Here is a 25,851-nt window from a genome sequence, read left to right as displayed (position 1 = left end):
GATATTTGATGTTCAAACTCATAAACTTTATTTTTTTTCTTCCCAAATAATAATTAACTTAGAATTTCATGGCTGCAACATGTGTCAAAGTAGTTGGGAAAGGGCATGTTCACCACTGTGTTACATCACCTTTTCTTTTAACAACACTCAATAAACCTTTGGCAACTGAGGAAACTAATTGTTGAAGTTTTGAAAGTGGAATCCTTTCCCATTCTTGTTTTATGCAGAGCTTCAGTCGTTCAAAAGTCCGGGGTCTCCGCTGTTTTATTTTACACTTCATAATGAGCCACACATTTTCGATGGGAGACAGGTCTGGACTTCAGGCAGGCCAGGAAAGTACCCGCACTCTTTTTTTACGAAGCCACGCTGTTGTAACACTTGTCTTGCTGAAATAAGCAAGGGCGTCCATAATAACGTTGCTTGGATGACAACATATGTTGTTCCAAAACCTGTATGGACCTTTCTGCATTAATGGTGCCTTCACAGATGTGTAAGTTACCCATGCTTTGGGCACTAATACACCCCCATACCATCACAGATGCTGGCTTTTGAACTTTGCGCCTATAACAATCCGGATGGTTATTTTCCTCTGTGTTCTAGAAGACACCACGTCCTCTGTTTCCAAATATGATTTGAAATGTGAACTCATCAGTCCATCTTAGGTGAGCTGGAGCCCAGCCAAGCCGGCGGCGTTACAGGATATTGTTGATGAATGGGTTTGGCTTTGCATAGTAGAGTTTTAACTTGCACTTACAGATATAGCAACCAACTGTAGTTACTGACAGTGGTTTTATAAAGTGTTCCTGAGCCCATGTGGTGATATCCTTTACACACTGATGTTGTTTTTTGATGCAGTACCGCCTGAGGGCTCAAAAGTCTGTAATATCATCGCATACGTGCAGTGATTTTTCCAGATTCTTTGAACTTTTTGATGATTTTACGGACCATAGATGGTTAAATCCCTAAATTCCTTGCAATAGCTCGTAGAGAAATGTTGTTCTTAAACTGATCGACAATTTTCTTACAAAGTGGTGACCCTGGCCCCATCCTTGTTTGTGAATTATTGAGCATTTCATGGAAGCTGCTTTTATACCCAATCATGGCACCCAACTGTTCCCAATTAGCCTGAACACCTGAGGGATGTTCCAAATAAGTATTTCATGAGCATTCCTCAACTTTATCAGTATTTATTGCCACTTTTCCCAACTTCTTTGTCATGTGTTGCTGGCATCAAATTCTAAAGTTAATGATTATTTGCAAAAAAAATATGTTTATCAGTTTGAACATCAAATATGTTGTCTTTGTAGCATATTCAACTGAATACTGGTTGAAAATGTTTTGCAATTCATTGTATTCCGTTTATATTTACATATAACACAATTTCTCAACCCATGTGGAAACGTGGTTTGTACAATGATTTGCAAATCATTTTCAACCCATATTCAGTTGAATATGCTGCAAAGACAACCAACATATTTGATGGTCAAACTGATAGTTTTTTTTTTTTGCAAATAATCATTAACTTTAGAACTTGATGCCAGCAACACGTGACAAAGAAGTTGGGAAAGGTGGCAATAAATACTGATAAGGTTGAGGAATGCTCCTCAAACACTTAAATGGAACATTCCACAGGTGTCCTGGCTAATTTGGAACAGCTGGGTGCCATGATTGGGTATAAAAGCAGCTTATATGAAATGCTAAGTAATTCACAAACACGGATGGAGTGAGGGTCACCACTTTGTAAGCAAAGTTTTAGAACAACATTTCTCAACGAGCTGTTGCAAGGAATTTAGGTATTTTACCATCCACGGTCTGTAAAATCATCAAAAAATTCAGAGAATCTGGAGAAATCACTGCATGTAAGCGATGATATTACAGACTTCAGATCCCTCAGGTGGTACTGCATCAAAAACCGACATCAGTATGTAAAGGATATCACCACATGGGCTCAGGAACACTTCATAAAACCACTGTCAGTAACTACAGTTGGTCGCCACATCTGTTAGTGCAAGTTAAAACTATACTATGCAAAGCCAAACCCATTCATCAACAATATCCTGAAACGCCGCCTGCTTGGCTGGGCCCGAGCTCACTTAAGATGGACTGATGCAAAGTGCAAAGGTGTTCTGTGGTCTGACGAGTCCACATTTCAAATTATGTTTGGAAACAGAGGACGTGGTGTCCTCTAGAACAAAGAGGAAAATAACCATTCGGATTGTTATAGGCACAAAGTTCTAAAGCCAGCATTTATGATGGTATGGAGCTGTATTAGTCCCCAAGCCATGGGTAACTTACACATCTGTGAAGGCACCATAATGCTGAAAGGTCCATACAGGTTTTGGAGCAACATTTGTTGTCATCCAAGCAACGTTATCATGGACGCCCCTGCTTATTTCAGCAAGACAAGTGTTACAACAGCGTGGCTTCGTAAAAAAAGAGTGCAGGTACTTTCGTGACCCGCCTGCAGTCCAGATCTGTCTCCCATCGAAAATCTGTGGCGCATTATGAAGCGTAAAATACGACAGCGGAGACCCCGGACTGTGTAACGACTGAAGCTCTACATAAATCAAGAATGGGAAAGAATTCCACTTTCAAAGCTTCAACAATTTGTTTCCTCAGTTCCCAAACGTTTATTGAGTATTGTTAAAAGAAAACTACTTTGGCACATGTTGCAGCCATGAAATTCTAAGTTAATTATTATTTGCAAAAAAAAAATAAAGTTTATGAGTTTGAACATCAAATATCTTGTCTTTGTAGTGCATTCAATTGAATATGGCTTGAAAAGGATTTGCAAATCATTGTATTCCGTTTATATTTACATCTAACACAATTTCCTTACTAATATGGAAACGGGGTGTGTACGTTCTGTTTGTGCGCGTATTCACACATCAACAGGGCTTACTGGGATCAGAATATAGCATGCGACCGGCATGTTTTATTTATATAAAGCAACAATGGATTTCAACACAACACGACTGGAGAAGTGAGTCTCAGGTGTTCAATGCATACCCTAGTCCTGGCATGGCAGCATGCACTCTCAGTCTGATGCCATGCAGCTGTTTTGTGCCGCCTGATACTACCTCCAGAGATAGCAAATGAGTGTGTTGACTTGGAACCCTGAATGGCTTTTTGTATTTTGACACTGACCAGCGACAAAGGAAAAAAGCAGCTGAATTCCAGACATTAACAAATGGTATGGAAAGAGCTATTGACACTATTATGGAGGGATGGACAAACATACAAGCGCTGGTCCTTTATGCAAGTAGACTTTAGTCCTGTGACAGAATCAGAGCTTCATGTCTCAAGGAGACTTCATTGGCATCTTGTCTGTCTGCAGGAAGTGAGTCTGCTTTACACAGGCATTTCTCAAATTCCTCTCCTTGTGTCATCACTACTCGAGCAAATAGCGGCTTAAAGGAAAGGCTTCCACCATTGAAACATCAGATTGTTTGTGTCTTCCTTTCTATAAGGGAATTGTGCAAACAAAGGAATGTTTCATTTAGCTGAATTCTTGTTCTTGAAATTGATGGCTGGTGATTTGGAACACATTTATAATGGCTTAAAGCAACACTTGTAAATGTTAAAAGCAGTCAAGGGAGTTTTTGGATTTGTATTACCAAACGGGCACTAAGGATGTAACAGTATTAAATCTCACCCATTGTGACCAAAAATATCACAGTTATTAAATTCACCATGGTATTGTTGAATATGCTGAAAAAGTAAATATACACAAACTGAAATATTTTAATCCAGTTTTATTTTCAAAAAAGTAGACTTTCAGAACATATTATTTGGCAAAAGAAACATTAATTATTGTTCTTTTTTTTTTAGACTATGTTATCGATCAATCCATTTTCTACCGATTGTCCCTTTCTGGGGTCGCGGGGGGTCTGGAGCCTATCTCAGCAGCATTAGGGTGTAAGGCGGGGTACACATATGTTCTTTAAATATAGTTATTGTTTTTTTAATAGAGTTGTAGGGATTTTTTTTAACTGCAATTAAATTTGATTTGGAATTTATGGTTGCCGATATGATTCAGGGACAATATTATATTTTTTAGAACAATACGATTAAGTGAGTTGAAATAAATTCGGTACATTTTAAATCAAAACAATTCAAGCAGCGTCTGTATGAAATAAATATTGGAAACTAAGTTTTCTACAATCCTGTTAGTTATAATTATGTATGAATACATTATGGATACAAACAAGCAGCTAAACCACAATGTTATTTCTTGTAAGGTAATCATGTATAAATGAATGATGGACATAAACAAACAAGTAAATAACAATTAATAAACAAAGCATTCACATCCTATTTGAATAAAGTGCAAGCAACACTTAAGCTTGAATTAACAAAAGGAATCATTTTCTGATCACATTTTCAACATTCAAGACATTTTCAAAAAAACGTAGAGTGTACAACATTTGAACAGTAGATTTAACTGCTGAATAAAGTTGTGACCAGGCCAAACAGTTTTTGTTCTCCACCCTGATGTGTGGAAGCATGTGTACCCATTCATCCTGTTGACAATGTTGCTCCCTGGCTCTCTCATTTCCATAACCTCCTTCAGTGATTTAGGGCTATATAAGTGAACATTGATTAATTGATTGATTGATCTATCTCTAATATTTATTTTTATATTCCCTAACCTCTTTCATCCATTTCTTCTATGTATCTCTTTCTAATTTCCCTGACCCTTTTTTATCCATCTCTTCTATTCATTTATTTCTCATCACTTCTCCTTGGCTACCAGTTGCTTTGTTAGAAGTCAGTGTGTTGTAGTAACTTGCTCCGCTTATACGTCCTTTTTGGCTTAAAGTTGTGTTGCTACTTTAAATAATTTAGTTGTTTGGTTTGTATTTGTTGTGGCCATTGTAATCGTGCGGTAACTGAATGTTTTTTGTTGTTGTAATAAATATTTTTTGTAGCGTTTGCTTTTGTTGTGACCTTTCTTGACCACTGTAGCTATCCACCATTTTGTTTTGATGCTGCCACGAACAGGCAGACAAACTTAAATAAGGTTTAACGTCATTATCATTAAATGTGCTTCATGTAAAGTCTGCTGTTCGTAAATCCAGTGTATTCCTTGTTCTGGTATCGATAAAATCAATGTATATCCTTTTAAAACGATGTTGGATCGATAACTATCTTCCGAAAGGGAAAATTAATTTTAATGTAACATTGTCTTTCCACTGGAAGACAGATAGTAACTATTTGTGTCTATATTTCAGTTTCCAGAACAAGTTCTGGCCTTTCAAAGCAAGAATAGATGCAGGAAGTTGGTCACTTAGGTTAAGGTTGAAGTCCCACAGCAGATAAGTTTCCCTCTAAAGAGATGCTGCTATCTTAATATTTGAAATCAAGTTTGAGTGTAAATTCCAGCTCGTACAGCTGTATCAGGTGCTTCTTTGCAGGGTTTAATACCATTTTTATGGATTGTCTTTTTTTATAGCTCACCCTATATTTACAGTATTTTGGTCATTTTAAGCATTACTGTTACTTCATTTCACAGCGCGCATACCAACTAACAATAAGTCTAATAAGTCTCGACTTGACAAAATGTAAAGAGACTTGCAACTCGACTTAGACTTTAACATCAATGACTTGTGACTTTACTTGGACTTGAGCCTTTTGACTTGACATGACTTGCTACTTTACTCAAAACCCAAAGATTAAAATGTTATTCCGTATCATTCATTTTGTACGCGTGTGTCTGTCATTGTGTGTGTCTGTCAGCGTGTGAGCTCTCAGAACAACAGCCAATCAAATTAGATCCATGTTGTTTTCATCCAAAAGCATTAATCCAATCAAATTGCAGGAAAACAAACGAAATAAAAGTGTCAAACAATGTGCCAGTGAGAAAAAAATTATGCCAAAGGTGGTTTCGGCCGGGTATAAAATCTACGACTTGGTCAACAAAAAATGAATTTCAGTATGCAAAACATGCAGTTAGAATATTACAGACAGAGACGCCACAACTTCCAACTTCGTTCGACATTTGAAGATGCACAAAGAAGGGTAAGTTTATTGGCTAAGTAACGTGACTTTTATTTGCTGTTTACTTAAATCAGTGAGGCTGTAAACTCACTGCTAACGTTATAACCATAGACATCTTACATGGGTACGCAGCATCGAGCGCTACTGTCTACTGGCGCTGACGAGACGCGGGGCCGCTCCACTCAGTGCAATTCATTCGGCAGGAGCAATGAACTGTCAGCGCATTTAAGTAATCTTACCTCACTGAATACTACTGATTTGCACGCGCTTTTTTTGTCATACGTGTAACTATGATAAAGGACACATGTTTTGGCGTGTTTTATTATTCATAGTAATAGAATATTCTTATATGCTTTAAGTGACCAGACGTCTTGACATCAAAACTGGGAATGTAATCCCAGAGAAGGGGGGGGAAAACGGTCAGCTATTTTTAAGTTGAAGAAACAATATGATTAGGTTATATATACATATGTATATCCTACATAAACAATGTATGAATACATTAGATATCTATATGTCTATGGACTGTATCTCTGTTGCTGCAGCAGCAGAGAGTTTATTCTGTCTTGACACTTTGTAGTGATATTTTGTATCCCTTTTCATCCCTTAAATGATCATGTTTACAGTGATTGTTTTATATGTATTTTTTATGTATGTCGCTTTGGATAAAAGCGCTTGCCAAATACTTAAGCATAAACAGATACAGTATAAACACCTGAAAGTCTTTATATCAGCTAAAACCACCAATCTGTTTCACTGGATTCAGAATAAAACCAATTTCTGTTTTACCCAACAATGTTAGTATTTGAATATTGTTACTTGAAGACTTATTCTTGGTTACAATCATACTGTTAAGAAAGTATTTTCTTATATTTTGCCTAAAATGAGAATGCATTATAATCAGGTGGGCCTAAAAGTTTGTAAACCAAAGACCTGTAGGGGTGTCATCCTCCCCCAGAAGATTTCTTTGTTATTTTCACATACAAAATATTGAAGCTCTTTACTCCTTCTCAACTCTGGGGTAATATTCTTTTCACAAAATACAACCAATAGTATGCAAATGTTAAATCCTACTTGTGAAAAGTAATCCCCCGTGTGACAGATTTCCTGCCATCACCGTGTGGGTTGCGGGGACACTTGACACACGACGCATAATAGCAGGTTTGATTCAGCTTTATTGCTTCGTTAGGTCTGTCTTCGGGCCAGTCGGGCGCGCCCATTTCTAGTGCGCCGACCCTGCCTTTGGTCACGCCACTTTTCAGTGCGCGCGTTGTGCCTGCTTGTCGCCGTTGCACGCCTTTCGGCGTCCGGTGCTTGCGTCCGCTGCGGGGGTGCGTCATCTCGCTCTCGGTGTCGTTTGTCGCGCTTTTGGTCTGCTGGCCGTGGTTTACTCCTCCGTGCTGCCTCTGCTCGTGCCCCCCTTCGCCTCTCTTATAGTCTAGCAGCAGATGGAAAGATTGTGAGCAGGTGTGTGGTGTACGCACCTGACTTAAATTGCCGCTCTCGTGCCGCTCCGCGTGCGTCACGCCTCTCCTCGCCGCCGCATGCCCCGCCTCCTGGCCTCCATCCTGGCCAGGGCTGTCTCTCTCAGCCCGCTGTCGGCCCGTCGGCTGCGTCTCTCCACACCCCGATTCCTATTTTCAACAGTCTGCTCATTTGAGCAGGAAAACGCTGAACACCAGCCCGGCATCTTTGTTTTCTACCTGTCAACTGTCAGTTTAGGCTGCTCATCGGCTCCTCATCACTACTTCAAGATGTCGGCCAAATTGCTCACGTCACAGCAGCCAATGCTGCGTCTACTTATAAGATGTCTATGGTTATAACGTCATTGCAAACAAGGCAATCTGTTGCGTCCACTGCAGTTCGCTACCTTATTTATACTTTTTGTCAAGTGATTTTTTTTTAACCAGGGTGGCATGAGGTACCTATACATAACGTTACGTTAGTCACTGTATCACACACAGTAACGTAACGGTAGACAGCGGTCAGCAGCACGGCGTAAATTAGCCACCTACAAAAAGACAAATATAGTCAAATAAAGGTCATTTAAAATGTATACTATATTAAGTATATGTGTACATATTGCATAGGGCCCTAACATCTAAAAAGTACAACTCTGTTCATTGTTATGTTCATGTATTTGTTATGTTAGTCATGTGTACGCACACATAAACACACATACAGTATGAGAGGAGATCAATGAGATAAGGTAAGAACATACCATGAATTGATTCACGTGGACCCTGACTTAAACAAGTTGAAAAACTTATTCGGGTGTTACCATTTACTTGTCATGTCTTTGTGATCATGTTTTGTTTGGTTGTGTTCTGTTGGGTTTTGGACTCTTTGTGCACTCCTGTTTTGTCACAATGACAACCATTAGTTTCACCTACCTCATTTGTTTGAACTCATGCACCTGTTGTTAATCATCCATCCATCCATCCATTTCCTACCGCTTATTCCCTTTCGGGGTCGCGGGGGGCGCTGGCGCTTATCTCAGCTACAATCGGGCGGAAGGCAGGGTACACCCTGGACAAGTCGCCACCTCATCGCAGCTGTTGTTAATCATGTCACTATTATTTAAGCCTGTAGTTGCCAGGTAGTCGACCTGGCGATATTACTCTATTGACATCATTTATCTCTTGCTCTGCCCATGTTGGATCTCTTGTGTTCGTTCGGTCCATGCCATAGTTCTCGTCACCGTAAGTGTTTTTGTTTCATGTTCATTGTTCTGCCTTTGTGTCAGTGTTGTTCCCTGCAATAAGTTTTGTGCCTCCACTGTAAACGCCTTTTTTTTGTAGCTTTTGAGTTAAAATTAAAATCATGTATTTACCTTCAAGCCATGTCCAGTTCGTTTTCATTCCGGGAAAACAACCCTTGCAGCAAACTGCAAAAGCCACGCAGCACGTTGCACCAAAGTCCACGTTATTCCATTAGACAAAAACAACTTAGGACATGAAAACATGAACTAAACAACGCATTAAACTGTGGCTTGAATAACAAATAAAACTTACGTGGCAAGACATGAGCGGCATGAGTCAAGCATGAACAATGAGCATGAAACAACAATGACGCCAGAAAAAACAACTGAAAAACCACGTTTAAATAGATATGTCATATGTCAGCCTTCCCGTTAAGGTCTATTAAAGTGTACTGGAGAGGAGGCTACGCCGAATAGTCGAACCTCGGATCCAGGAGGAACAGTGTGGTTTTCGTCCTGGTCGCGGAATGGTAGACCAGCTCTATACTCTATACTCTCGGCAGGGTCCTTGAGGGTGCATGGGAGTTTGCCCAACCAGTCCACATGTGCTTTGTGGACTTGGAGAAGGCTTTTGACCGTGTCCTGTGGGGAGTGCTCAGAGAGTATGGGGTATCGTCCTGTCTGATTGTGGCGGTCCGCTCCCTGTATGATCAGTGCCAGAGCTTGGTCTGTATTGCCAGCAGTAAGTCGGACCCGTTTCCAGTGAGGGTTGGACTCCGCCAAGGCTGCCCTTTGTCACTGATTCTGTTCATAACATTTATGGACAGAATTTCTAGGCACAGTCAGGGCGTTGAGGGGATCTGGTTTGGTGGCTGCAGGATTAGGTCTCTGCTTTTGCAGATGATGTGGTCCTAATGGTTTCAACTGGCCAGGATCTTCAGCTCTCACTGGATCGGTTCGCAGCCGAGTGTAAGCGACTGGGATGAGAATCAGCACCTCCAAGTCCGAGTCCATGGTTCTCGCCCGGGAAAGGGTGGAGTGCCATCTCCGGGTTGGGGAGGAGATCTTGCCCCAAGTGGAGGAGTTCAAATACCTCGGAGTCTTGTTCACAAGTGAGGGAAGAGTGGATCGTGAGATCGACAGGCGGATCGGTGCGGCGTCTTTAGTAATGCAGATGCTGTATCGATACGCTGTGGTGAAGAAGGAGCTGAGCCGGAAGGCCGAGCTCTTAATTTACCGGTCGATCTACGTTCCCATCCTCACCTATGGTCATGAGCTTTGGGTTATGACCGAAAGGACAAGATCATGCGTACAAGTGGCCGAAATGAGATTCCTCTGCCGGGTGTCGGAGCTCTCCCTTAGAGATAGGGTGAGAAGCTCTGCCATCCGTGGGGAGCTCAAAGTAAAGCCGCTGCTCCTCCACATCGAGAGGAGCCAGATGAGGTGGTTCGGGCATCTGGTCAGGATGCCACCCGAATGCCTCCCTAGGGAGGTGTTTCGGGCACGTCCGACCGGTAGGATGCCACGGGGAAGACCCAGGACACGTTGGGAAAACTATGTCTCCAGTCTGGCCTGGGAACGCCTCAGGATCCCCCGGGAGGAGCTGGACGAAGTGGCTTGGGAGAGGGAAGTCTGGGCTTCTCTGCTTAGGCTGCTGCCCCAGTGACCCGACCTTGGATAAGCGGAGGAAAATGGATGGATGGATGGATGAACGGTTGGATGTCATGATTGACCAAAGGTGTGTGAGTCTCATGAGGACAGGTAAAAACTATTGGGTTGCCATGGTGACAAAACAAGCGAGTAAAAAAACAGGAACTAAAAGAGTCCAAAAACCAACACAACATAGCCAAACAAGACATGATCTAAAGACATGACATTAGTGGTCAATAGTACGGAATATGTACTGTACTGTACAATCTACTAATAAAAGTTTCAATCGATCAATCAACAGGATAGAAACTGCTCTGGAACTAGTTACAATTCAATATGTCATGGAAATACAATGTTAACACTTTTATGCAAATAAGTACAGTTGCACTTGTTTTTTCATATGTATTTATTCTATAAAGGAATGAGTAAATGTTTTAAAAGACTGCTTAATAGTGCTATTGTGAAGTGGAATGCATCCATCCATCCATTTCCTACCGCTTATTCCCTTTAGGGTCGCGGGGGGCGCTGGTGCCTATTTCAGCTACAATCGGGCGGAAGGAGATGTACACCCTTGGACAAGTCGCCACCTCATCGCAGTGTGAAGTGGAATGTCAGCACTATTTTTTTCCCTACAATTTCAAATACACTTGTTTTAATAAATAAATACAGCTTTTTAAAAGCATACACAATCTGTGTAAATATATTAGTCTGTGGTTAAAAGGACTTAAAAGAACTCGAAACTCAAAATGCAGGACTTGGGACTTGACTTGAGACTTTCCAATCTTGACTTTGGACTTGACTCGGGACTTGCCTGTCTTGACTCAGGACTTGACTCGAGACTTGAGGGCAAAGACTTGAGACTTGTGACTTGCAAAACAATGACTTGTTCCCACCTCTGCTTCTAACATATCTTTCAGTAGACTCCATATGGAAGATAAAAACTACAACATGGCTAACGGGGAGAAGACAGGGTCGAAGTGGAGGCACATAAATAGGAACTCTGACGTGACGGTTAGAAAGCAACTTGAAGGTGGTCTGTAAAACATAATCTATGGAACATTTGGACCTAACAACCATCAATATATATTATGTAGACTACAAGGAAGTGGTTACATGTAGAAAAATATCAAATATGACCGAGTACATGGTCGACCACTTCGGTTGATGTGAATATTTGTATGAAAAATGTGTCGTAGTATTGTTAACTTTATCATTATCATGATGCAGTGTGAAACATATCTCTTGTCCCGTTATCCAGCAATAAACCACACAGACTTTCTGTACTAGTATTAGATGTTTACCTTTGGAATTAGCCTTCTTGTTTTACAGCGATTAGCCCTGGATTGGAGTGTAAAGTATATGAAAACGCGTAAATGGACCATTGTGGTTATGTCGACAACCACTTGTGTTGACGTGAGTCAGCCAGTCCAGGGTTGTCGATTTAAACGGCTTCCTCTCTACAGCACAACCAAGGAACTGAAGTTGAACAATTCAAATTGAAAGTTGAATAGTGAAGCCCTGATTTAAAAAAGGATCAGTCATAAACATAAATGACTTCTACTTTCAGCATGTTTTCTTTTTGTCGACATGGTTGTCTTCTCATTTCCACTGGTGGTGTCTCAAGACAACAAGTGTCCAAGGAGGAGCATCGCTGCTGTCTTGTTTGTGTGCTCCCCACTCTCATAGCACTCCCTCACTTTCTCTCCCCTCTAATCCTCCTCAGCGCTCTTGATGTGGTGTATTGAGCTATTACATGTCGGCGGGGACGGAAAGACCCCGCTGCCTCGTCAGCGTCTGACAATAGTTCCTTTTATTTCCCTGCCAAGCTGGGAAGAGTAAATATTGATCAGCCACACAACACTGAGCGTCTCAAAGGGGAAGGAGCCTTTGAGCAGGGGTGTCCAAACTGTGCGTGTGTGTGTGTATATATATATATACATATATATATATATATATTTATATATATATATATATATATATATATATATATTGAGCAGGGGTGTCCAAACTGTGCGTGTGTGTGTGTATATATATATATACCTATATATATATATTTATATATATATATATATATATATATATATATATATATATATATATATATATATATATATATATATATATATATATATATATATATATATATATATATATATATATATATATATACTTTATATTACCAAGTAAACGCCTTTGGGCAAATAACCGCCCATGTCCTATCACCCGCCCAGGGTCTGAGCCCATTTTGTGAATTAAACGCCTCTTCTTAATAATAGATCATGTATAGCGGTACACCACAACTGATAGACGGCAATACTTTAAGGGGGAAGAAGAACATAAAGTTTGACTTAAAGTTCAAGCTAGGGGTTGTGAAGTATGCGGAGCAGAATTCTTGTTTGGCATCGGCCAGGTAGTTTAACGTTGACCCAAAACGTGTACGCGAATGGAAACAAAAATCTCAATCGGCAATCGATGGAAAACGGGCTCGCTTATCTGCCGTAAGTAGGAAGAAACTGAGCGACGAGCTTGATGCTAATTTGTGTCAGTGGATACATCACCTTCGCGGACTGAACTACCGTGTGTCCCGCATAATGATCCACATTAAGGCCAAGCAGTTGTATGCCACCGCGAGTGACACTAGAGACACCGGGGTGGTGTTTGGTGCAACGAGTGGCTGGCTTAATCGATTCCTGCAATGGAACAACTTTACCCTCAGGAGGAGAACAACCGTTGCACAGAAGGACGCTCCCGTCGAGAAGTTTGTCAACTTCCTCGTTTTCTCTACTAAACAGATAGAGGCCGAGAAAATCCAGCCCAAGAATATCATCGCCATGGATGAAACAGCCGCCTGGTTTGACATGATTGGTTTTAGTACGGTCAATGATAGCGGCGCCCTCTCCATCTGCCTCAAAACCACCGGCCACGAGAAGGCACGCGTCACGGTGGCTCTTGCAGCCAAAGCAGACAGGACAAAGCTGAAGCCTTACATTGTGTTTAAAGGTGTTGTCCGTGATGTAAAGACAAATGTTTATCGAGTGATGTTAAAAGAAAATGTGATGTAACACAGTGGTGAACATGCCCTTTCCCAACTACTTTGGCACGTGTTGCAGCCATAAAATTCTAAGTTAATTATTATTTGCAAAAAAAATTAAGTTTATGAGTTTGAACGTCAAATATCTTGTCTTTGTAGTGCATTCAACTGAATATGGGTTGAAAATGATTTGCAAATCATTGTATTCCATTAATATTTACATCTAACACAATTTCCCAATTCAAATGGAAACAGGGTTTGTACAAGGTGTGTGGGCTGACGGTGGCAGCTGATGGGAGTGAGGACCAGCTAATTTACTGCCTCAAGGAGGGACAGCCATGTCAGGCAGGCAGAGAGATGCTGTTGAGGGCTAGACAGCAGGGTGCTGCTGTGGTTCAGGAAGAGGAGGAGAGTGATGAGGAACAGCAGTTCCTCAGTGAATCAGTGAACCTGTGATTGAAGAGGAGGATGATGATGAGAGGGGTGAGGGAGAGGAGTGGGAGGAAGAGGAAGAAGGGGAGGAGGGGGAGGATAATGAGTTGCATTTGGGGTTGCATTTGCTGCAGTATTATTGTTTTGATGGTTTTATAGAGTACTTGGTACCATAATTTTATTTTTTCTGTATGCTGCTTTATTTAAAACTTGGAATACTGTAGCCTTTATTTTATTCAAGTGACACTATTATTGTTCTGTTTTGATAGTGGGTTTTATACTTGAGTACCATAATTTTATTTTTCCGAGAAGGGTGCTTTTGAAAAAAAATGTGTTTATTTTCAGTATTGGTATTCTATTTGACAATTGTTGCACTACTGCCATGTTGAGGCCTTGTTGATCTATTGTCTTTTGATAGTCTTGTTTTTTTGTTTGTATGTTTACAATATTTTTTACATTTAAAGTTTTTTATACGAAAAAAAAATACTGGACAGTAACCATTGTAAACAAATAATGGCCTGGTGCAGGCTGATGCAAAAATAAATAAAAGCCTTGTGCAAATAACCGCTTGCTTCTTTTAACGCCCGTCTCCAAATAAGATTTTGTGAAATAAATGCCCGGGCTACTATTTGGTAATATACTATGGTATATCCATCCATCCATCCATTTTCTACCGCTTATTCCCTTTTGGGGTGGCGGGGGGCGCTGGCGCCTATCTCAGCTACAATCGGGCGGAAGGCGGCGTACACCTCATCGGAGGGCCAACACAGATAGACAAACAACATTCACACTCACATTTACACACTAGGGCCAATTTAATGTTGCCAATCAACCTATTCCCAGGTGCATGTCTCTGGAAGTGGGAGGAAGCCGGAGTACCCGGAGGGAACCCACGCATTCACGGGGAGAACATGCAAACTCCACGCAGAAATATCCCGAGCCTGGGATTGAACCCAGGACTGCACTAGCCCCTCTGCCACCGTGAAGCCCTATACGGTATATATATATATATATATATATATATATATATATATATATATATATATATATATATATATATATATATATATATATATATATATATATATATATATACACACATATATACATACAGTGTCTCCCCCAGAAAATGTGTTAGTTAAGGTGGTGACTTTCCAGGGGGAGGGGACCGGGGAATGGGGTCGGTGAGTGTAAGGATCGGTGTAACTTGGCCTGTCGCCATCACGTCTCCACCTCATTGCTACCGCCACAGCCTGGGGGCAATAGACTACAGTCTGCGGTGAAGTAGGCCATCTTTGTCGCGTGAAGAAGCCTACAACTCTTGGTTTTGTTTTACGCTCCATTTGCTGAATGGCGATTTACGATATATATCTCGATATTATTTATGTAAAGTAAAAACAAAACAGTCTTAGTTAACTGAGATACTAAGTACGTCATTATGATGACTTACTAATTTACTAAGTAAAAATATGACAAAATAATGACTTACTAAGTCTAAATGACTTACAAAGACAAATTAATGACTTACTGTAACTAAGCGTTTGCAATAAGCGTTTGAAAAAAAAAGATTTCAAAGTGGGACCACACGCTGACATATGCTCAACTCATCATGCTTAATTTATTACAGCATTTGGGAAGCCTGCAGTTGATTTTCATTATGTAAATGTTATATTTTTATCAATATAGCATGGACCCTGTCATTCAAAACTAGGCTGCTACATTACTAATGATTAATGTAACTATAGCACCTGGGGATAGGTTGATTGGCAACACTAAATAGGCCCTAGTGTGTGGATGTGAGTGTGAGTGTTGTCTATCTGTGTTGGCCCGGTGATGCCGCCTTCCGCCCAAATGCAGCTGAGATAGGCTCCAGCACCCCCCACAACCCCAAAAGGGACAAGCGGTAGAAAATGGATTGAAAAATTAGTACAATAGCAATAGGAAGGACTATTCATCCCTGAACACCATAGAGTTCGTGCAGGCTTTATGATGCAGTTACTTTATTATATCAACTATCAGAGACAGAAACTCTTCATTTAAAATAATGTCCTTTTTTTGTTGCTTCAATACAGCTCAATCAACACAGAAAAAGGTAGAGTGAAATAATTTTGTTGTTAACGGTGGGTCAATAATGCTTGTCTTTCTCTCAGACAGACAGGGCTTTGCCGTCCGTAACACACACACATGCACGCACGCACGCACACACATCGCAGACACAACGCACAGTGAGCTAAGGTTACGCTAAAAGCTAATTAGCCTTCACCTCAAGGACTGAGCGAGCTGAGCTGCTTCTTATGTTTCTAGAACGTCAACGGGCTCTTAGTGATTTTCCCAGTAGTTGACTTGGAAGTGTTTATTATAATTTGAGGAGTGCCCGCTGCCTTATGCTCACCTGCTAAACTGCTAAAGACACCTTTCTGCTCACTCCACCGTAGGAGCACTGACTGCATGCGCTCTGAAAAGGCACTGCTGATTGGCTGTTACATGCGCTCTGAATACGCACTGCTGATTGGCTGTTACACGCGCTCTGAATACGCACTGCTGATTGGCTGTTTCCGCTCTGCGTGTAACCAAGCAGATGGTTCTGTGGGTGGGACAATGCTGGGTGCTGCAGAGATTTACTGACAGAGACATAACTAAGCTTGTTAAAACTTTAGTTTAGGCGGCGGCTCTTTGTTGTTAAGGCGACTGCGGAGGTCCCTGACGCGTATGACCGGGCTGCTCACGCCTCCACATTTGCGCGGGAGATGTTTTGCAAGCAGCATCCGGGACCTGCGGAGAAATCGCAGAGGGAGAGTCACATGGGTCATGCCTCGGGATCTGCAATACTCCCCCCTCCTATTGCGCGCTCTGTCCGCGCGGTGTGGATGCCGGTTGCACCTCGCGGTGTACAGCCAGGTGTTCCTCTGCGAGGTTCACCGCTGCTGCAAGGTCCATGGGCCGGTGATACCGGACCCAGGTGGCCGTCCACGCCGCAATCCACGAACTGCACCAATATGATCTGGTCCAAAAACCGGCCATCTCCCTCCCTCGGCTGCAGCCAGGGCGTCGCCGCCTCCTGGAGCCGTTGGCAAAGCACGAACAGGCGGTCCTCTTTCCCCTGGCACTTCGACAGAAACCGGCGTCGATGGTACTCGGCGGTGCACCCGATCTGGTCAAGCACCGCCCTCCTCAGGTCCGGGAAGTGCACTCGGGAGGCTGCCAGTCGGCTGATCCCTGCTCTCTTTGCCTCCCCTATCAGCAGTGGAAAGAGTGGAACCCCCTACTCTTCCCTTGGCCACGCACATGCCTCTGCTGTGGCCACAAACATTTCAACGATGGCCGCTGATGTTGGCCGTGCAGTTCCTATCTGTTCCACAAGCGCCTGCATTATTCGGCCCTGCCGTGCCATCTGTTGGTGGACCGCAAGAGCCGTCAGGGGATCAGCGTATTCCACCTCCGGTTGTCCAGCTTTGTTGGGCGCCAAATTGTGGAGGTTGCCGTCCTTTGGATCCTCCAGACCACCAAGCATGGACATAACATCCCGGATCAGGGTTACAAGATTGTTTTATTTTTCAAAAAAGTGTCTCTGTGCTTTTCAGGAATTGTCATTCCGGGTCTGTCTGTCTATCTCTCGCTCTCGCTCCAGCTCCACCACCTCTCTCCTCCCCGGCTGCTGCCTTGTAACAGAGCGACAGGTGGTTAGATAACCAGGCCCAGGTGGGCCATCTACGCACCTGTCGCTGATCTCGAAGCCGGTCCTGGCATTCCAGCTTCGCTGCAGGTCTGCAGGCCACGCCCCCTCCAAATATGTATATGTGTATGTATGTATATATATATATATATATATATATATATATATATATATATATATATATATATATATATATATATATATATATATATATATATATATATATGTATATCTTTATATATGTATACATATGTATATATATATATATATATATATATTTATATATGTATATATATGTATGTATGCATACGTATGTATATATATGTATGTGTGTATGTATGTATGGAAATATATGTATATATATATATGTCAACTGGATTCAGAATAAAACCAAATTATGTCTTACTCAACAAAGTTAGTATTTGAATATTGTTACTTGAAGACTTATCTGTGGTTACAATAAAATGAGAATGCATCATAATCAATGGCGGCTGGTGAATTTTGTTTTAGGTGGGCCTGAAAGTTTGTAAACCAAATACCTGTAGGGGGATCATCCTCCCCCGGAAGATTTCTTTGTGATTTTCACATACAAATATTGTAGTTCTTTGCTCCTGCTTAACTCTGTGGTAATATTCTTTTCACAAAATACAACCAATAGTATGTTAATGTAAATTCTTACGTGTGAAAAGTAATCCTCCAATTCCTATTTTCAACAGTCCGCTCAATTGAGCAGGAAAACGCTGAATACCAGCCCAGCATCTTTGTTTTTTACCTGTCAACTGTCAGTTTAGACTGCTTGCCGGCTCCTCATCACCACTTCAAGATGGCGGCCAAATTGCTTGCGTCACAGCAGCCAATTCTGCATCTACTTATATGATGTCTATGGTTATAACGTCATTGCAAACACGGCAATCGGTTGCGTCCACTGCAGTTCGCTACCTTATTCATACTTTTTGTCAAGTGATTTTTTTTAAACAGGGTTGCATGAGGTACCTACACATAACGTTACGTTAGTGAATGTATCACACACAGTAACGTAACGTTAGACGGCGGTCAGCAGTACCGCGTATTTTAGCCACCTACAAAAAGACAAACATAGTCAAATAAAGGTCAGTTGAAATGTATACTATATTAAGAATATGTGTACATATTCCATAGAGGCCTGACATCTAACAAATACAGCACTGTTCATTGTTATGTTCATGTATTTGTTGTTTTTCATGTGTACGCACACATAAACACATACAGTATGAGATGAGATCAATGAGATAAGGTAACAACATGATATAAACTGCTGATGAACTAGTTACAATGCAATATTCCATGGAAATACAATGTTAGCACTTTTGTGCAAATAAGTACAGTTGCACTTGTTTTTTCAAATGTGTTTATACTGTAAAGGAATGAGTTAAATGTTTAGAATAACTGGTTAATAGTGCTATTATGAAGTGCAATGTTAGCACTGTTTTTTTTTAATAATAAATACATACAGCGTTTTAAAACCATACACAATCTGTGTACCTATAATAGTCTGTGGTTAAAAAGACTTGAAATGACTCGAAACCCAAAATGCAGGACTTAGGACTTGACTTGAGACTTTCCAGTATTGACTTTGGACTTGACTCGGACTTGCCTGTCTTGACTTGGGACTTGACTCGAGACTTGAGGGCAAAGACTTGAGACTTACTTGTGACTTGCAAAACAATGACTTGGTCCCACCTCTGATGTGTGTATATGTTATGTGTGTATATATACATATATATATATATAGATTATATATGTGTATGTATATATGTATGTTATGTATATATATTAATATATATACATATACTATATATGTATGTTATATATATATTAATATATATACATATACTATATATATATACCTATATATATAGTATATGTATATATATATATATATATATATATCAATCAATCAATGTTTACTTATATAGCCCTAAATCACTAGTGTCTCAAAGGGCTGCACAAACCACCACGACATCCTCGGTAGGCCCACATAAGGGCAAGGAAAACTCACACCCAGTGGGACATTGGTGACAATAATGACCCAGTGGGACGTCGGTGACAATGATGACTATGAGAACCTTAGAGAGGAGGAAAGCAATGGATGTCGAGCAGGTCTAACATGATACTGTGAAAGTTCAATCCACAATGGATACAACACAGTCGCGAGAGTCCAGTCCAAACACAGCAGCGAGAGTCCCGTTCACAGCGGAGCCAGCAGGAAACCATCCCAAGGGTAGCGGACCAGCAGCGCAGAGATGTCCCCAGCCGATACACAGAGGGACATAGAAGAAAAAGAAAAGAAACGGCAGATCAACTGGTCTAAAAAGGGAGTCTATTTAAAGGCTAGAGTATACAAATGAGTTTTAAGGTGAGACTTAAATGCTTCTACTGAGGTGGCATCGCGAACTGTTACCGGGAGGGCATTCCAGAGTACTGGAGCCCGAACGGAAAATGCTCTATAGCCCGCAGACTTTTTTTGGGCTTTGGGAATCACTAATAAGCCGGAGTCCTTTGAACGCAGATTTCTTGCCGGGACATATGGTACAATACAATCGGCAAGATAAGATGGAGCTAGACCGTGTAGTATTTTATACGTAAGTAGTAAAACCTTAAAGTCACATCTTAAGTGCACAGGAAGCCAGTGCAGGTGAGCCAGTACAGGCGTAATGTGATCAAACTTTCTTGTTCTTGTCAAAAGTCTAGCAGCCGCATTTTGTACCAACTGTAATCTTTTAATGCTAGACATGGGGAGACCCGAAAATAATACGTTACAGTAGTCGAGGCGAGACGTAACAAACGCATGGATAATGATCTCAGCGTCTTTAGTGGACAGAATGGAGCGAATTTTAGCGATGTTACGGAGATGAAAGAAGGCCGTTTTAGTAACGCTTTTAATGTGTGCCTCAAAGGAGAGAGTTGGGTCGAAGATAATACCCAGATTCTTTACCGTGTCGCCTTGTTTAATTGTTTGGTTGTCAAATGTTAGAGTTGTATTATTATTATCGGTGTCTAGCAGGACCGATAATCAGCATTTCCGTTTTTTTGGCGTTGAGTTGCAAAAAGTTAGCGGACATCCATTGTTTAATTTCATTAAGACACGCCTCCAGCTGACTACAATCCGGCGTGTTGGTCAGCTTTAGGGGCATGTAGAGTTGGGTGTCATCAGCATAACAGTGAAAGCTAATACCGTATTTGCGTATGATGTCACCTAGCGGCAGCATGTAGATGCTGAAGAGTGCAGGGCCAAGGACCGAACCCTGGGGAACTCCACACGTTACCTTAACGTAATCCGAGGTCACATTGTTATGGGAGACACACTGCATCCTATCAGTAAGATAAGAGTTAAACCAAGACAGGGCTAAGTCTGACATACCAATTCGTGTTTTGATACGTTCTAATAAAATATTATGATCGACGGTATCGAAAGCAGCGCTAAGATCGAGGAGCAGCAACATAGATGACGCATCAGAATCCATCGTTAGCAATAGATCATTAGTCATTTTTGCGAGGGCTGTCTCCGTGGAGTGATTTGCCCTGAAACCGGATTGAAAGGTTTCACATAGATTGTTAGACGCTAAGTGTTCATTTAACTGCTCCGCAACAATTTTTTCAAGGATTTTTGAAATAAAGGGAAGGTGAGACACCGGTCGGTAGTTTACCATGAGGTCAGGATCGAGGTTAGGTCTTTTAAGAAGAGGATGAATAACCGCTTTTTTGAATGCTAAGGGAACAGTGCCCGAGGAGAGTGATAAGTTTATAATATTTAGCACTGATGGACCTAATAATACAAAAAATTCCTTGATCAGTTTCCCAGGAAGAGGGTCAAGTAAACATGTTGTCTGTTTTATTCCATTTACACGTTGTAACAATTCCTCTAATGTTATTTCCTCAAAACGAGAGAAACTATTTTGGAGGGCAGTATCCGCCGTATATACCATCGTATCAGTGTTAATAGAACCCCGTTGTAGCTGGGACGCATTGTCTTTAATCTCCTTTCTAATGACTTCAATTTTCTTACTAAAGAATTGCATAAAGTCATCAGCTGAGTGGGTTGAGCTACTGGAAGGAATCCCTTGTTGGGTTAGCGATGCTACCGTACTAAACAAAAATTTAGGATCGTTTTTATTACGGTGGATGAGATTTGAGTAATATTTAGCTTTAGCTAAGGTAAGCATGCGTTTATAAGTTATTAAACCATCACTCCATGCTTGATGGTGCACCTCAAGTTTAGTCGTGCGCCATTTGCGTTCCAGCTTTCTACATAATAATTTCTGAGCTCTAGTTTCTTCTGTAAACCACGGGGTGCGCTTTTTTGGAGCCTTTTTTAACTTTAGCGGTGCTATGTTATCAATGGTTTCGCGCAGGGCGTCGTTAAAGTTGTTAGTGAGGTTATCAATAGAGCCCACATACTTTGGGAATGGTGCCATTACCGAGGGCAGTAGGTCAGCAAGAGTTGTCGTTGTGGCCGTATTAATGTTGCGGCTGCTATAGCAGTTATTATTATTATTAGTTTGACGAACATGCGTCTGAACCTCGAATTTTATAAGGTAATGATCGGACAATACTTTAGTATACGGGAGTATCGTAACTTTGGAAACGGTGATGCCCCTGACAAGCACTAGGTCTATCGTATTACCGTTGCGATGCGTGGGTTCATTTATTATTTGTGTGAGACCACAGCTATCAATTACAGTCTGGAGCGCTACGCACGGTGGGTCCGATGGGGTATTCATATGGATATTAAAGTCCCCCATTATGATTATATTATCGGCGTGTGTCACTAGATCAGCAACGAACTCTGAGAATTCATTAATAAAGTCCGAATAGGGCCCTGGGGGGCGGTAGATAACAGCCAGGTGTAGAGGCAGCGGTGTGACAGACCTCATAGTAAGCACCTCAAACGATTTATATTTATTATTTATGTTAGGACTAAGGTTAAAGTTTTCGTTGTATATTAGTGCGACCCCCCCACCCCTTTTGAGCGGACGGGCAATATGCGCATGTGTAAAGTTAGGAGGACATGCCTCATTTAGCGCAAAAAAGTCGTTTGGTTTAAGCCAGGTTTCGCTGAGACCGATGACGTTAAGATTGTTGTCTCTGATAATATCATTAACTAACAACGTTTTAGGAGACAATGATCTTATGTTTAAAAAACCTATATTATAGGTAGTGGGCTGTTTTAGGGAGTTTTTGATCAAATTATCCGTTGTAGCAATATTAATAATGTTGTGTTTATTATGCCCAGTGCATTTAGTATAGTTACGACCATATCTAGGAATTGATACGACAGGAATTTTCCGATTGTTTGATTGTTGCTTTGATAAACTGCACGCATCATGGTTAGCCACCTCAGTAACGGGGATTTTCCGATTGTTTGTTTGTTGCTTTGATAAACTGCACACATCATGGTTAGCCACCTCAGTAACGGGGATTTTCCGATTGTTTGTTTGTTGCTTTGATAAACTGCACGCATCATAGTTAGCCACCTCGGTAAAACACATGTCCAACTCTGAAACACTCAAAGCAGAAAAAACTTGTTCTAATTTAACTGACTCCTTACCCAGACCAGTAGTCTCGCATTTTCCATCTAAATCCGTCTTCGGGATGGAGGAAAGTGGTGTTCTGTGGGGATTAGCCTTCTGCTTTGTTTTAAGCCCCGCTCGGCATCCGCGTTTCCGATCACACCGCTGGCGTCTGCTCCGTAGACGGCCCCCCGCTGCTACTAGCTACATACATATATATATATATATATATATATGTATGTATATATATATATATGTATACAAATATACTGTATATATATATATACCCGGACGTGGTATATATACTATATATATATATATATACTATATACTATTTAACTCACTAAAACACTAGCAACACAATAGAAGGATATGGGATTTACCAGAATTATCCTAGTAAATGTCTTCAAAAACATAAGAATACGTCCCACTGCTATTGCGTTTTTTTTTAACTCGTTTTTTTTTTTTTTTTTCTAGTCTGTCGCTATCAATATCCTCAAACACGAATTTTTCATCCTCACTCAAATTAATCAGGAAATTGTCGTTTTCTCGGTCCGAATAACTGTTTTTGTTGGAGACTCCCATTAGAATCAATGTGTAATATATGAGAAGCCATCAACATGTGACGTCATCGTCTGCGACTTCTGGTAAAGGCGGGGCTTTTTCAAGAAGTACCAAAATGGGCGAACTTTATCGTCAATGTTCTCTACTAAATCCTTTCAGCAAAAATATGGCAATATCGCGAAATGATCAAGTATGACACATAGAATGGACCTGCTATTCCCATTTAAAAAAGAAAATCTCATTTCAGTAGGCCTTTAAAGTCACATCTTAAGTGCACAGGAAGCCAGTGCAGGCGAGCCAGTACAGCCGTAATATAATCAAACTTTCTTGCTATTGTCAAAAGTCTAGCAGCCCCATTTTGTGCCAACTGTAATCTTTTAATGCTAGACATAGGGAGACCCGAAAATAATATGTTACAGTAATCGAGACGAGAAGTAACAAACGCATGGATATTGATCTCGACTTCGTTAGTGGACAAAATGGAGCGAATTTTGGCGATATTACGTAGATGAAAGAAGGCCGTTTGTTGTGATCCGGCTTCCGGATCACACATCTCTAGCATGTTTGTCTTTTTTTGTATTGTCCTACTATGTTTTGATCATGTTTTGGACTCTACCGATCCCGTTTGTTAGCGCACTTCCTTGTTTTGTATTGTCACCATGGCAACCTAAGTATGCCTCCTGCACGGACTCATTACGCACACCTGTTTTGAATTATTTGTGTTGTATTTAAGACCACCTGCTACCTTAGTTCCTCCTGGCTGTTTTGTTTGCTACTTGCAACACGCACGTTGGTTCTTATTTTTGTAATCACTATTGCTAAGTCTCGCCTTAGCTTTGCGTGCGCTCTGCACCTCTATTCCTGTACTCTGCTCTCGTTGCTAATTATTAGCATAGCTCTCCGTGCATTCGGCACGCCTTTTCTTTGCATTTTGTACCAGTATTATTTTTGTTTTTGTATTAAATCTAATCTTACCTGCAACTCCTGCCTGTCCTGGTCCTCTTGCATCCCTGGGGTAGCAACACGCATCCATTATGCCTCGCCATCGTGTCAGAAAACAGCCAGCACAACGCCGCCTCGCAGTGGACCACCAAAAGTCTTCCCTTCGCCAAGCCGCGAAGACTTTTTCCCCGGACAGCAGCGCGCAGACAACAGCCCAGTACTCTTCCCTGAGGTTTGGAAGTTTTGTTTTTTCTCCATATTCCAACCACTCTTCCGACTGGGCTGTAAGGCCAGGGCATACCTCCGGCCCACCGGTCCATCACGGTGACGTCATTTTGTCAACGCCCCCTGGTGACTCAATACCACCCCCTGTCGATGATATTTTTTCTGAGGATTTTTATATTGTTGAGTCTTATTCTCAACCTGTTTCAAATATTGACTATGATTTTTTGGACTCTATAGACACAACTAAGTTCTATACAGATGTTATTTCTAGATGCAAACTAAGGCAACATGAGCTACCTACTTTTCTTCCTCCACCTCTTAAGCCCCGTTCCCCGCCCAAGTCTGGGTTTTTTTCTCCTTTTTCAAAAGGACATGTTGGTCAACTTAAAGGGGAGGAGTCTGCCCACCTCCAAACCTCACACCACCCTCCCTTAAGGTCAGTCCCTGACCATAGGGAACGGGTCTGGGATCCCCGTCTGGAGGGAGGGGCTAAGGCCTATAGCTTTGGTGGGGAAGTAGCTCAGATGCTAACTGTCAAACCGCAGCCTCCTATGAGGCCACCTCCACCGATATTCCGCTTAGCTCCTCCTAGTAGACCTCCTCCACCTGTGTTTCCCCCGGTCAAGCCACTAAGGCCACCTAGACCTCCTCCACCGACTTTTCGACTCGCTAGTCCACTACCTCCAGTGCGCCCTCCACCACCGGTGTTCAAGCCTAGTCCCAGTCCTGGTCCGACTTCTGGCCAACATTGTAGATCAACTCGTAGACTGAGTCGTAGTCCGAGTCCTAGCCCAAGTCCTAGTGTTAGTCTAAATCCTCATAGTAGTCCTAGTCCTCCTCTCTGCCAGTCTCTTAGTGCTCCTCGGCTGACGCCGACACCTGCTCCTCGGCTGACGCCGACTCCTGCTCCTCGGCTGACGCCGACTCCTGCTCCTCGGCTGAAGCCGACTCCTGCTCCTCGGCTGAAGCCGACTCCTGCTCCTCGGCTGAAGCCGACACCTGCTCCTCGGCTGAAGCCGACACCTGCTCCTCGGCTGAAGCCGACACCTGCTCCCAGTCTGGTTCTCACACCTGCTCCCAGTCT

General features: G+C 41.7%; 1 protein-coding gene across 4 annotated transcripts in view; it reads left to right on the top strand.

Annotated features, from left to right (window-relative positions):
* The window catches only part of disp1 (dispatched homolog 1 (Drosophila)), a 142,967-nt gene that overhangs the window by 25,824 nt on the left and 91,292 nt on the right, over positions 1-25,851 (top strand). The gene's annotated exons all lie outside the window — the stretch shown is intronic.

Source organism: Nerophis ophidion, linkage group LG03 (genome assembly GCF_033978795.1).
Source record: "Nerophis ophidion isolate RoL-2023_Sa linkage group LG03, RoL_Noph_v1.0, whole genome shotgun sequence".
Taxonomy (NCBI): Eukaryota; Metazoa; Chordata; class Actinopteri; order Syngnathiformes; family Syngnathidae; genus Nerophis; species Nerophis ophidion.
Note: the sequence above shows the minus strand (reverse complement) of the source record. Positions and strands in the feature narration are given on the sequence as shown.